Genomic DNA, 13,879 nt, shown 5'->3' with positions numbered 1-13,879 from the left:
CCAGTATTGTCTCCCATTTTTGCCCCTCCTCCCCAGCCTCCCTCTCAGTTTCCTGTTAATCTCCCCCCTCCCACCCCCATCTCACGGTTCTCGGTTCCCTCCCCAACCCTGCTCCCTCTCCCCAACCCTGCTCCCTCTCCCCAACCCTGCTCCCTCTCCCCAACCCTGCTCCCTCTCCCCAACCCTGCTCCCTCTCCCCAACCCTGCTCCCTCTCCCCAACCCTGCTCCCTCTCCCCAACCCTGCTCCCTCTCCCCAACCCTGCTCCCTCTCCCCAACCCTGCTCCCTCTCCCCAACCCTGCTCCCTCTCCCCAACCCTGCTCCCTCTCCCCAACCCTGCTCCCTCTCCCCAACCCTGCTCCCTCTCCCCAACCCTGCTCCCTCTCCCCAACCCTGCTCCCTCTCCCCAACCCTGCTCCCTCTCCCCAACCCTGCTCCCTCTCCCCAACCCTGCTCCCTCTCCCCAACCCTGCTCCCTCTCCCCAACCCTGCTCCCTCTCCCCAACCCTGCTCCCTCTCCCCAACCCTGCTCCCTCTCCCCAACTCTCGGTTCCCTCCCCAACCCTGCTCCCTCTCCCCAACCCTGCTCCCTCTCCCCAACCCTGCTCCCTCTCCCCAACCCTGCTCCCTCTCCCCAACCCTGTTCCCTTGCTTTGTTCTTTTTGAACAGCATCCCATCTTAAGGCAGCTACATGCCATGCCTTTTACATAACAAAGGTGGGATGGAGGCTTTTAGAAATTTGTCAAGTAATGTATAAAATTAAAATTTAATTATCTTATATATTTTGGGGAAACCAACATAGTTATTTGCAATTAGTTTTCTTGGCTTTTAAATAAGATTGTGTTTCATTATTTTAGGGGCCTCTATTATACATTCGCATTATAGCCTTTCACATTTGTTTGATGTTGATCTATATTGTACTGTTTAAACATTCAGATGCCCCTTTTATTTCATATATTGTGCCAAGCGACATCTAAATAATTGTGCCCTTTTTTTACTTTTTTGGGATTGACTTCCTTGTAATCTATCATCTGTGATGATTCCAGCTGAATTTTAGTGTCTAAATAGTCGGGTTGAACCCTAGTATTGCATTTCCTCGTTCTCTCTGCAAGGCATTTCTGATCATTTGTTTGCCAGCATCCTTTGATATTATCTGCCTGCATGTATTTGAGGGGCTGAATGATCTCCAGCACTGTAATCACCCCATGACTATAACAGAAGCTCATAGGTACAGATGACCCGATTGACCCTACCCAACTGTGCACCTTTTAGAATTTTGCTTTCTCCAAGCGTTACTCTTGAGGTTTGTTCGATGTGTAACTTCTAAAAATGGTTTTTGGGTAAAACAAGTTCTTTCTCTCTCTTGATGTTTCCAAACTTTTTGTTGGCATTTTAGGCATTTCGTTCTAGCATTGTTGGTTTATATCTAGGGCTGTAGGTTTACAGTGCTTGATAACAGCCCTTTTGTTACATGGATTTTCCAAGGAATTTCACTGGTATTTTGGCAATTGTGTTGTGAATTTTTTGCTCCCTTTGTGTGAGAGTCAGATCTATAGCCCCCCATGTTCACACTAGTCAAAAACGAGCACCAAGCTGTTCTCATCTTGTTTTCCAGCCTTGTCTGTCCTGGCTTCACAAGGATGCATCTAATTAATTCTTCAATATTAGGAAGGTTTCTGTCTCAATCGCCATTACAGGCAGTGAGTTTTAAACTCCCGCAATCCCTCTGGATGAAAGAATTTTTCCCCTCACTCTGCTAAACCTTCTGCCCTTTGCTTTAAAATCTGTGTCACCCACCCTACTCATTGATCCCTGCATCAAGGGAAAATACATTTCTTCCTCTCTACCCTGACCATGCACTTCATACTGTTGCAGCGTAACTTTGCTGTTCTTAAGTCCTAAATCTTGGCTAATAAATGTGAGAAGTATCTGTGTTCTTCTGTTATAAAAGTTTATTTATATGTGTCCAGATGAGCGAATTGGTCCTAAGTTCAACATTTCATGAGAATGAATGTCTCTCTAACAATACAGCACTACGTCATTTCTGTACAGGTGTGTCAGGCACAACGTTTGCAGTCAGGTTCTGGAGTCTAGGCTTGAACACACAACCATATGATTCAGAAGCAATCATTTGACCTACTGAGTCACTTAAATCCGGCTGTTAGAACTATTGATAAGTGTGCTATTTGGCTGCCTGATTATCTCTTGGGCAGTATGTTCGTGGATGTTAATGGTTCCCTTTTCAATCAGACCATCTCTTTGTGCTTCCCCCCCCACCCCCAACTCCTAAAACACAGTATTAAAAAATTCAGGAGGAGAAAAATACTGGTCTTTGCAAACTGTAAACCATTGCTTTTACTTCTCCAAAGTCCTTGAAGGTGTTATCACAGTTCAAGTCCAAAGAGCATGGAAACAGATCCTTTGGTCCAACTTGTCCATGCCCAACACATATCTGAAACTGATGTAGTCCCATTTGCCAGCACTTGGCCCATATCCATCTAAACCCTTCCTATTCATATCCCCATCCAGATGCCTTTTAAATGTTGTAATTGTACCAGCTTCCACCACTTTCTTTGGCAGCTCATTTCACAGATGTACTACCCTCTGCGTGAAAATGTTGCCCCTTGGGTCCCTTTTAAATTTTCACCCCCTCATCGTAAACTTATGCCCTCTAGTTCTGGAAAAAGCTCCACCCAAGGACAAAGAACTTGTCCTGTTGCTTTGCACAACTGCATCTTTGTACACTTCCAAAATGTTTTCTTTCCCTGCAACAACCCTGAGGCAACTTTTGTTCAAGTCGCAAACATCCAAGAGAAACTGGTTATGACGATCTATCAATCCTTCCTGTTTTTGATCTGTCTACAATCTTAGACAGGACTGACCAAATCATTTATCCTCCAACAACTCCTCTGTAGTGGCACTGCCTGCTCTTGCTTACTCATTCAGTCATTGCTAAAGAATCTCTGGCTGTAGCTTCTCTTTCTAATCCCTCTCCAACTGCTGGATTTCCTGAAGGATCAATCCTTTGTCCTTTTTATTTCTTACCCACACACTGTGGCTCATGAAATCGTTTGAAAATGTGTTGATAACAGTTTGTCATCCAACTACTTGATGACCAGTTTCCTGTTCTAGGATATATGTTGACTGATATTAATGGTTTCCTTTCTAGACTGTTGCTCGTGCACATGTGTATGATGATGCTCCTCTCTCCAGCATATCTTCTGCTTCCTCACTTCCTCCCCCTCACCCATGTCTCTCTCCATTGCCTTTGATTTGTTGTGCCACAGGTATCAAGAATGTTTTTTGATTAAATACTGGAAGTTAGAAAACAGCTTTTGTTTTTGCAATAAATTGATGCTTGGTTATGTATTTCAGCGCATTCTTTACTGAATCAGTGCGAACTTCTTTGTGATTGGTGTCCTACTTGATTCTTGTTGCACCTTCTCCAAAGTATCCGCATCCTTCTGGTAGTGTTGTGACCAGAACTGCATGCAATTTCCAACTGTGGCCTAACTAAAATTTTACACAGCTGTTATGTAACTCACCAAATTTTATATTTAGCACCCAGCCAATGTAGGCAGGCGTGCTATATGCTTTCTTGACCACGTTATCTACTTGTGTTGCCCCTTTTAGGGATTTGTGGACCTGAACACCCAGATCCCTTTGTATGTCAGTGCTCGGAAGGGTTCTGCCATTTATTATATAATTCACACTTGAATTTGATCTTCCAAAATTCCGTCTGCCATTTCTATGCCCAAATCTGCAATCCTGTCGCTAACAAGTCCATTCGCTTCCAAATGTGAATAAATCCTGCCTCTCAGTAGCTTCACCACTGACGTTAGGTGCACCATCCTGTAATTATCTGGATTATTTCTATTTCCTTTCTTGATCAAAGGAATGACATTGGCCATTCTGCAGACCTTTGGAACCTTGCCTGAGGCCAAAGATATCTGTTAAAACCTTCAACTATTTCTTCCCTTGCCTCTCACAGTATCCTGGGATAGTTCCCATCTGGTTCTGGGGATTTTTCTACTTCAGTGTATTTCAAGACACCCAACACTTCCTCCATCATTACATTGACCTGCTCGAGAGTATTCACACACCTTTCCCTAATCTCAGCATCTCTCTTGTCCCTCTGTTTGGTGAATACCGATGTAAAGTACCATATATACCTGTGTAAAAGTAAAGTTTTTTTTTTGATTTTTTTTTTTTTAAAGGTTTAATTTATGGGGTTGACTATTACATAGATACTACTTTTGAGGGGTTGAAATTCATGCTACAGTCCAAAATACCATATCATTAGCAGAACCCCAATTGATTTCTCAACGAATAAAAGAAGCAACAAAAAAAACAAGCTGAGCTGTACACATGGGAAGGCTGTCACCTAACTCTGACCTGATGCATCTTAAACTTGCATGCCAAATTGGTGTGAATTGTACATCAAAAAAAAATTTTGATGTGAAAAAAAAATTCCTTATTGTAACATTTTTGTGCAGGATAATATTTTGACTCACAAATATTGATCTGTGAAGAACTAAGGTTGACTTTTACACGAGATGTATGGAAAGTTTCAGATTTTTTGGCCGAAAATAGTGGGTCAACTTCTATGTGAGGTTAACTTTTACTGTAGTATTTACAGTACTCATTAAGGATCTCCCCCACTTCCTTGGGTTCCACACGTAACCTCCCTTCTGTCTCCTCAAATGGGTCTGTCCTTTCCCTCATTATCCTCTTGCTCCTAATATGTGTATAAAATGCCTTGAGATTTCATGGCCTCTTTAGCCCTGCAGCCTCCCTATTTGATGAGCTCCTTCTTACTTTCTCCATATTCTTCAAAGACTGTCTGTCTGTTTTTAGTTGCCTAGACTTTTGATATGTTTTTTTTTTGAACAAGGCTGATAAATTCCCTTGTCATTCAAGGTTCCTGCTTCCTGCCATTCCTGGCCTTCATTTTCACAGGAACGTGCCTTTCTGCATTCTAATCAGCTGGTTTTTAAAAGGCTCCCACATATCAGATGTGGATTTGCCCTCAAACGCTCGCTTCCAATCCACATTCTGCAATTCTTTCTTAATTTGGTTATAATTGGTCTTCCCCTAGTTTAACACCTCCATGCTTGTCCTTATCCATAATTATCTGAAAATGTACACAGTAATAGTCACTATTCCCGAAATGCTCCCCCATTGAAACTTTGATCACTTGACTGTGCTCATTTCCCAATACCAGGTACAGTATGGCACCTCCCTCATTGGACTATCCCAATATTGTTTCAAAAGACTCTCTGGATATACCTAACAAATTGCTCACCATTCAAACCCTGGGTACTAAGGGAGTCACAGTCAGTGTAGGGGAAGTTAAAATCGCCCACCACAACAACCATGTTATTTTCACATCTTTCCAGAATCTGACTACTTATCTCTTTCTCTGTCTCCTGTTGGCTGCTAGGATGTCTGTAGTACAAGGTAAAAACAATGACTGCAGATGCTGGAAACCAGATTCTGGATCAGTGGTGCTGGAAGAGCACAGCAATTCAGGCAGCATCCGAGGACAGGCAAAATCGACGTTTCGGGCAAAAGCCCTTCATCAGGAATAAAGGCAGAGAGCCTGAAGCATGGAGAGATAATCTCTCCACGCTTCAGGCTCTCTGCCTTTATTCCTGATGAAGGGCTTTTGCCCGAAACGTCGATTTTGCCTGTCCTCGGATGCTGCCTGAATTGCTGTCTGTAGTACAATCCCAGCATTGTGATTGCACCCTTTCTCTTCCTTAGCTCTACCGAAATACCTCACTGCAGGATCCCTCCAGGGTGTCCTACTTCAGTACAGCTGTAATTTGCTTCCTAACTGGTAATGCAACTCTCTGCGCCCCCCACCACCTCTTTTTGCTTCTTTCTCTGTCCCATCTAAATAATTATTTTTTCCGTAATGTTAAGCTGCCAATCCTGTCCCTTTTTAAACCATGTCTCTGTGATAGCAACAACATCATAATTGCCTGCATTAGTCCAGGCTCTAAATTCATCCATTTTATGTGTTATACAGCTTGCATTGAAGCGAATACAGTTCAAACCTCCATTTTCACTGAGCTCAGCAACCTCTCCCTGACAGTTCTTCCTCATAGCTATGTTTGCCCTAGTCTCGAATTCTTCCCCTATCTCTACACTTATTGACCTGCTGTTTTGGTTTCCAATCCTCTGCCACACAAGTTTAAACCCTTTCACGTGGCACTGTCACACCTCCTTGCCAGGATATTGGTGCAACGGTTCTTCTTGTGCAGATTCCATCTTCCATGGAGAATATCCCAATGATCCAGTTATCTGAAGCTGTACCCCCTACATCATCTCTTTAGCTGCATGTTCAATTGTATTATGTCACTGTTTCTAACCTCAGTAGCATGTGGCATGGGGAGTAATCCTGAGATTACAACTCTAGATGTCTTGCTTTTTAGTTTTCTACCTAACTCCCTGAATTGTCATTGCAAAACATTGGTCAATCTTCCTAGCTATGTCATTTGCACCAATGTGAACAACAACTTCAGCTTGTTTACCCTGCAGTTTCAGTTTACTGGTGCATTGTCTATGGCAGCACTTTGAATGATCAAAGATGATTTGCTCGCACTTTCTTCTCATTCAGTATAAATTCAGTATAAATTCTGGTTCCCTTTGGAATTTGATATTCTTGTGTTTGTCCTGAGGAGTGAGGGGTGAAATACTTTAACAGCATGACTTTTTTAGTTACCGAAACAATTTGATTCTCTAGCGCTGCCTAAAGGCACCCAACCTCCATCCCTGCCTCAGTTCAGCAGTTTCTGAAGTCGTGTCCTTTTGTTGGCTCTCAATTCTGCCATTCTCAAGTGCTCTTGGCTGACCTCCAATCTCCCACCCTCTAAACTTGAGCTCCTCTGAAAGTCTGCTGCTCGTGTCCCAACATAACAAGTCTTGCTCATTCATCACAATTGTGCTTGCTGGTTTTTTGCCATTTAGAAGATTCTTCTTTCCATTATACAGGTGCCTGTACTATTGCTGCTGTGCCTACAGTTTGCTCCTTGAGCCCCTTTTTGGTCACCTGGTCTAATATCTTTTATGGGTCAGAGTGAATTACATCAATAATTCTAAGATCAAATTGTCGATGTGAAAGCTTTAAATCCTTTAAGTCTGTTGTACCAGTGGGTGAGACCAGGCTCACCTCACTTCCTCCAACAATCATATCAATTCATCTGTAGTGCTGCTTGGGATATTTTACTGAAGGTATTGCAAAAATGCAAGTCCAGGCCTTCAAGAGGTGGCAGGAGAGGCACTTTATATGAGTCATAAAGTGTCTGATTTAAAACACTTGAGTTTCTGGAAACTCCTTGTCCTCTAGTGTATTGTATGGTGCAGTAGGAAGTTTTATTTTGATGTAATAGTCAAGTATTTTACTTTAAGGAATCTGCGGTTCATTTCAAAACACCAAAGGAAACCAATCAAAAGAGGTACTTCCTGCTGGCGCACAATTGACTTTTCAGTAACACTGGGGACAAATTCCTAAGTTAATACTTCCTGTACCTATTATAAGGTGTTTTTTGATTTGGAAAAGGTCGATGTAACGTTTACAATGCAGTTCAGATGTTTATGTTCACCTAGAAGTTTTGTTGGGCAATATTTAAAGTTTCCCCATGTGCTTATGCTGCAAAAACTAGAACTTGCTTTGTTACATAGAGAATGATGGGATGAAATAATAATATTGAATCTGAAGGGTTGGAAGTTGTTTATGGAATTTGTATTCATGGGATCAGGACATTGCTGGCCAGACCAGCAATTATCGATCATTTCTAATTGCCCAGTAGTCAACTAAAAGTAAACCACATTGTTGTGGCTCTGGAGTCACGTGTAGGCTAGACTGGGTAAGCATGACAGTTTCCCTTCCCTACATGGCATTAGTGACCCAGATGGGTTTTTCAACAATCGCCAATGGTTTCGTGGTCATCACTAGATTCTTAATTTCAGAGTGCTGGAAAAGACAGCAGGCCAGGCAGCGTCCGAAGAGCTGGGATGGGGGGTGGGACTGGGGAGAAGGTAGCTGAAGTGCCGTAAGTAGATGGAGGTGGTGAGGCAGGTGTTAGGTTGGAGAGGAGGGTGGAGCGGTAGGTGGGAAGGAAGATTGACAGGTGGGACAGGTCATGAGGATGGTGCTGAGCGAGAAGGTTGGAACTGGTATAAGGTAGGGGAAATGAGGAAACTGGTGATGCCTACATTGATGACATGAGGTTGAAGGGTTCTGAGGTGAAAGATGAGTCATTCTTCCTCCAGACGTCTGGTGGTGAAGGAGCAGCGGTGGAGGAGGCCCAGGATCTGCATGTCCTCGGCAGAGTGGGAGGGGGAGTTGAAATGTTTGTCCATGGGATGGTGGGGTTGATGGGTGTGGTGTCCCAGAGATGTTCTCTGAAGCGCTCTGTGAGGAGGTGTCTGGTCTCCCCAATGTAGAGGAGACTTCATCAGGAGCTATAGATACAGTAAATGACATGGGTGGAAGTGCAGGTGAAACTTTGGATGTGGAAGGCTCCTTTGGGGGGGGAGGGAAATATATCCCTGGTGGTGGGGTCCATTTGTAGGTGGCAGAAATGTCGGCGGGTGATGCGATTTATGCGGAGGTTGGTGGAGTACAAGGTGAGGACCAGGGGGTTCTGTCCTTGTTACGGTTGAAGGTGTAGGTTTCGAGGGCGGAGGTGCGGGACGTGGATGAGATGGGTTGGAGGGCATCTTCAACCACAAGGGAGGGGAAGTTGCTTTCTTTAAAGAAGGAGGCCATCTGGTATGTTATGTGGTGGAACTGGTCCTTCTGGGAGCAGATGCAGTGGAGGCAGAGGAATTGGGAATATGGGATAGCATTTCTGCAGGAGGTCGGGTGGGAGGAGGTGAGTCGGTTATCGTTGACGAAGATGGAGAGGTCCAGGAAGGGGAGGGAGGTGTCAGATGGTCCAAGTGAATTTAAGGTCAAGGTGGAATGTGTTGGTGAAGTTGATGAACTGTTCAACTTTCTTGTGGGAACACAAGGTGGCGTCGATGGGGACGCCGGGAGAGGAAGAAACGGAGGGCTTGGAGGCCCTGGTCATGGCGGATGGAGGTGTAGAGGGACTGGATATCTTAATTTCAGATCTTGTTTATATTGATTTCAGTACAGCCATCTACTGTGGCAGGATTCGCATCCAGGTTCCCAGAACATTTCTTGGGTCTTTGGATTAGCAGTCTGATGGTAATACCACACCCCATTGAGAAATAAGTTCAGCATCTCATTGAGAATGTCTTAAACCAAGTGAAATTTTGAGTGACATAATAATTTAAAGAAACAAAATCATGTCATTGTGATCTTTTGGCAATGACATGGTCCCTGATAGTGGTGTCCTGGAATGTCACTGGATTAGTTATCCAAAACGTTGGTTAAATATTCTGGGGATATGGTTCATATCCCTTCACAACATAAACCTATTTTGAAATTTAAATTCAGCTTTTTAAAAAAAAGAAAATCTGGAATAAATGTCTTGTCTAATGGTGACCGTTTAATCACCACCAATTGTAAAAATTCATCGGGTTCACTGTTGTTCTTTTTTTAAGAAAGGAAAGCTCTATCTCTGACTCCAAACACAAGTGTATTTGCCTCCTAACTGTCCCCTGAAGTGGCTGAATAAGCCACTTCATTCAGGAACATTTGGGGATGGCAATTAATGCTGAGAAACTGCCCAGCAACTCCCACATCTAAAGATCCAACAAAAATGGTAGTCTCTTTTAAAACCTAGAAATTATATGATATTTGTATTATCTTGAAGAGCATGGTCAGTCTCCTCGCTTTTGTTCAAGCCTCATGGATTTGTTTCATGGGCAATGAAATCAATGATTTGAGGTGTCTCAATGTTGGTGCAATTTAAGGAAAAATTGCTTTGGATTAATTGGATTTGTACAGGTCCTCTATGCCAGTGCTGAATATGCCAGGGAGGTGGGCAGCAAATTCCCTTATGTCAAACTGCTAATTTTTGTTTGTAAGTGTGACTGGAATTGCTCATCATCTCTGAGCCACACAAGTGATAAAGCAGCTGTGTGACTTTGGTTGGTCTCCTTGTTTGAAAAATAAACAGAATTGTGTTGAAATAGTCCACTTAACTCCTAAGATTAAGGGCTTTAGAAGAATGAGAGGTGATCTTACGAAACATTGAACAACTTGAGGGATGATACCAAGAAAAAGGAGGCATTTAGGGTGAGAAGGGGGAAGTTTTTAAAGGGAGGTGTGAGGGACCTTTTTTATATGAAGAGTGGTTGGATTCTGGATTGCGCTGCCAGGGGTAGTGGTGGTGGTGGTGGCAGCAGATACACTAGGAGCGTTTAAGGGATTTTAGAGAAGCACATGAAAATGCAAGGAATGAAGGGATATGGACCAATGGCATGCAGAAGGGATTGATTTAATTTGACGTTGTGTTTCACATAGCATTGTGCTGTACTATTTGATGTTCTATGTAAGACATTTCCTTTTAAAAAACTAGAAATAAAAGGCATTATTTAAGAGCAAGAGAATTTGCCTTAGCTGAAATGAGGAAATAAACCTTTTCTGAGGGTTGCTTATCTGTGGAATTTTCTTCCCCAGTAAGCAGTGGAGTCTGGGTAATTGAATTTATTCCAAGCTGATCTCAATTTTTGATTCAAAAGCAGAAATTGCTGGAGAATCTCAGCAGGTCTGGCAGCTATAGAAAGGAAGGGGAGACAATATCTGAGTCCAGTATTCCTCATTCGGAGCTGAAAATCTGCTTTCTCTCCACAGATACTGCTAGACCTGCTGAGTTTCTTGACCAATATCTGTTTTTGTTGGAGATTTTGAGAGCCTATTCTTTTTTTTTAAAATTTTTGATTGATAAGGGAGTCAAGGTAACTGTGTGGGACAGACAGGAAAAAGGAATTGAGACCACATCCAGATCAGCCCTGATCTTATTTAAAGGTGGAAAAGGCTTGAGAGCTGAATGACCGCCTCCTACTTGTGCTCCTTGGTCCAGTATTCTCTGTGTGAGTGCAGATTTTGAATCTCTTCGATGTCTGCTTGCCAGACTTCTCTTGAGTTACCATCAAGTTTTGGATTCTGTAAAAGTGTTGTGTTTTTAATTACATGGGACCTGCTGAGTGCAATCTCACGCCATAATGGAGATTGGTCATCTATATTACAGGCTGCAGACAGCTCCGAAAATATTACCCAACCATGCTTTCTCTGTTACAACGTGCATTTCGTCAGTGCGAATTGGCTATAATGCGATTGACAAATTGTCGGTGTTGTTTGGATGACACGAACGTTCTACTGCATGGGCATAGCTTTCTTCTTTAGTGATCTACTACAGCGCATTTTCTATAGCGTGCGTTGCACAGGAACACAGCTGCTACATTATACCAGAACAACCTGTGGTTGCCTTCTGGAGCTCGGAGAAGCAACTAGAAATATCAGGAGCTGATGTACCTGTGGAAGGAACAGAAAATTTTGTTTCAAATGCAGATTTTTAAAAAAAGAACTTGTGTTCATGCAGCACTTGGTCACGCATTTAGAACTTCCCAAAGAGCTTCACTACCAGAGAGTTATTTTTAAAGTGTTGCAGATGGCGAGTTGCACATAATTACAAGATACTCTAAGGGAGCTCATTTGAGGTGATGGTTCAGGGAGCAGTTATTGTTTAGGGTGTTTGAAAAAATCCAGTGTTCATTTTCACATTGTGCGATATCATCATCTGATTTTCCACCCGAGCGGACATATGAAGCCCAATTTTCATCTGGAGAAACTGAGAGATTTGGGCTTTGTTAAACTCTGGGTTTCAGTTTCTGTTTCACACAAAAGCAAGTACTAACTGAAAAGGGACTAACAATGCAGCTTCCTTTCCTGAATCTAGTTGTTCGCTTACCCATGATAGCGAATGAAAATTCTCACATTGTGTGGAATGTGATGGGTGGCAAAATGAAGTCTAATAGTTAAGGTTTATCTGCTTGGTGTCTGTGTAAAGGTTTTTTTAATGCCAGTGCATTGAGATTTTGAGCCTAACTGAGGTCAATGTTCATGTTACGTTGAAGTCAAGGCTTGATGCTATCACATGACCTTTGGTAATCTTTCAGGAAAGAAAGATTTAGTTTGGCTTTAATGAGGAAGCCTCTGGTTTTCCCCTAATTTTTTTGACCATTTGAATCCAATTAACTTCAATCACACGTTCATCTGTATTACTAAATCGATAAACTGTGCCTGGGTAGCATTCCTTTAAGCCTAGTTCTTGGAAGCACTATAAATCACATAACTTAGAAGCAGTTGCATTATTAGAGGTGTTATATTGATGCCTTTCCAATGTATTGGGTGTTTATTTGGGAAGGGTGAGATGCTCTGGCTATGTTGGAAGAGGTACAGGCATGTTCTCTGCATGCCTACATCAATTCTGTCTGAAATATTTCTCACTGGTCACCTACTTTTGTCGGGCCGTTTTAATGGCAATGTACAACGGATGCTCGGGCCTCAATATTTTCATAAAAATTGGGAAAGCAAAGATGACATGAAATAATATTGGCAAATAACATTGAAGTATCCTCAAAGTTGTTTTATAAACGCAAAGAGCAAGGGAATAACTCAGGAAAGAATAAGCCTGATTAGAGACAAGAAAGCTAGCCACGTGGAGTTAGTTGTAATTAGTGCTTTTTGTGAAAACAGATGCTAAGTATTTAAAGGTGGTGGTGGTGCAGTAGTGATAATGTCACTGGGCTAGTAATCCAGAAGCTAATGATCTGGGAATATGGGTTTGATTCCCATTGTGGCAGATGGTGAAATTCGAATTCAGTAAAAATAAAACTGGAATTAATTGTGATCATGTTAAAGTTGATTGTTCTGAATACCCATCTGTATCACTAATTCTGTTGTTAATATAAAAAAGGTGGTGCTGTTGGATGTTTGAAAGGCATTAAGGTAGACAGGTCTCCAGGACCTGATTAGTTCTATCCCAGAATGCTGAGGGAGGAAATTGCTAGGGCCTTATATGAAATCTATGTATCTTCTTTAGTCACAGAAGAGGTCTCAGAGGAATGGAGGATATTCAACGTTGCTACCCCTTGTTTAAGAAGGGCAACAGGGATGATGAGAGCAAATACAGCCTTGTGTTAATGGTAGGGAAATTATTGAAGAAGATTTTTAGGGATAGGATTTAGAGTCACTTGGAAAAATATGGACTTACTGGAGTTAGGTAGCATGGCATTATGTGGGGAATGAGTTTCTTGAGGAAGTCACAAAGATGATCAAGAATAGGATGGTGGATGTTGTCTGCATTGAATTTAATAGGGCCTTTGAGATCCCTCATGGCAGGATGATACAAAATGTGAAGCCATGTGGGATCCACAGTGAGGTGGTAAGATTGCTACAGAACTGGCTTATCAGAGGCCGAGGAACAGAACATAAAACATAGAACATAGAACAATACAGCACAGAACAGAACAGGCCCTTCGGCCCACGATGTTGTGCCGAACATTTGTCCTAGCTTAAGCACCCATCCATGTACCTATCCAATTGTCGCTTAAAGATCGCCAATGATTCTGACTCTGCCACTCCCACAGGCAGCGCATTCCATGCCCCCACCACTCTCTGGGTAAAGAACCTACCCCTGACATCCCCCCTGTACCTTTTCTGGACTCCCCCACCCCAGGGAAAAGACTTTGTCTATTTACCCTATCCATGCCCCTCATGATTTTATAAACCTCTATCAAGTCACCCCTCATCCTTTGCCGTTCCAATGAGAAAAGGCCTAGCGCTCTCAACCTATCCTCGTACGACCTATTCTCCATTCCAGGCAACATCCTGGTAAATCTTCTCTGCACCCTCTCCAAAGCTTCCACATCTTTCCTAAAGTGAGGCGACCA

The 13,879-nt window shown here is 42.7% G+C and overlaps 1 protein-coding gene across 5 annotated transcripts in view; it reads left to right on the top strand.

The window, feature by feature from the left end:
- The window catches only part of LOC122548353 (misshapen-like kinase 1), a 298,781-nt gene that overhangs the window by 1,379 nt on the left and 283,523 nt on the right, over nt 1-13,879 (top strand). The window lies entirely within an intron of this gene.

This window comes from Chiloscyllium plagiosum, unplaced genomic scaffold (assembly GCF_004010195.1).
Source record: "Chiloscyllium plagiosum isolate BGI_BamShark_2017 unplaced genomic scaffold, ASM401019v2 scaf_52, whole genome shotgun sequence".
Classification (NCBI taxonomy): Eukaryota; Metazoa; Chordata; class Chondrichthyes; order Orectolobiformes; family Hemiscylliidae; genus Chiloscyllium; species Chiloscyllium plagiosum.
The sequence above is the reverse complement of the archived record's forward strand: the minus strand, read 5'-3'. Positions and strand labels throughout refer to the sequence as shown.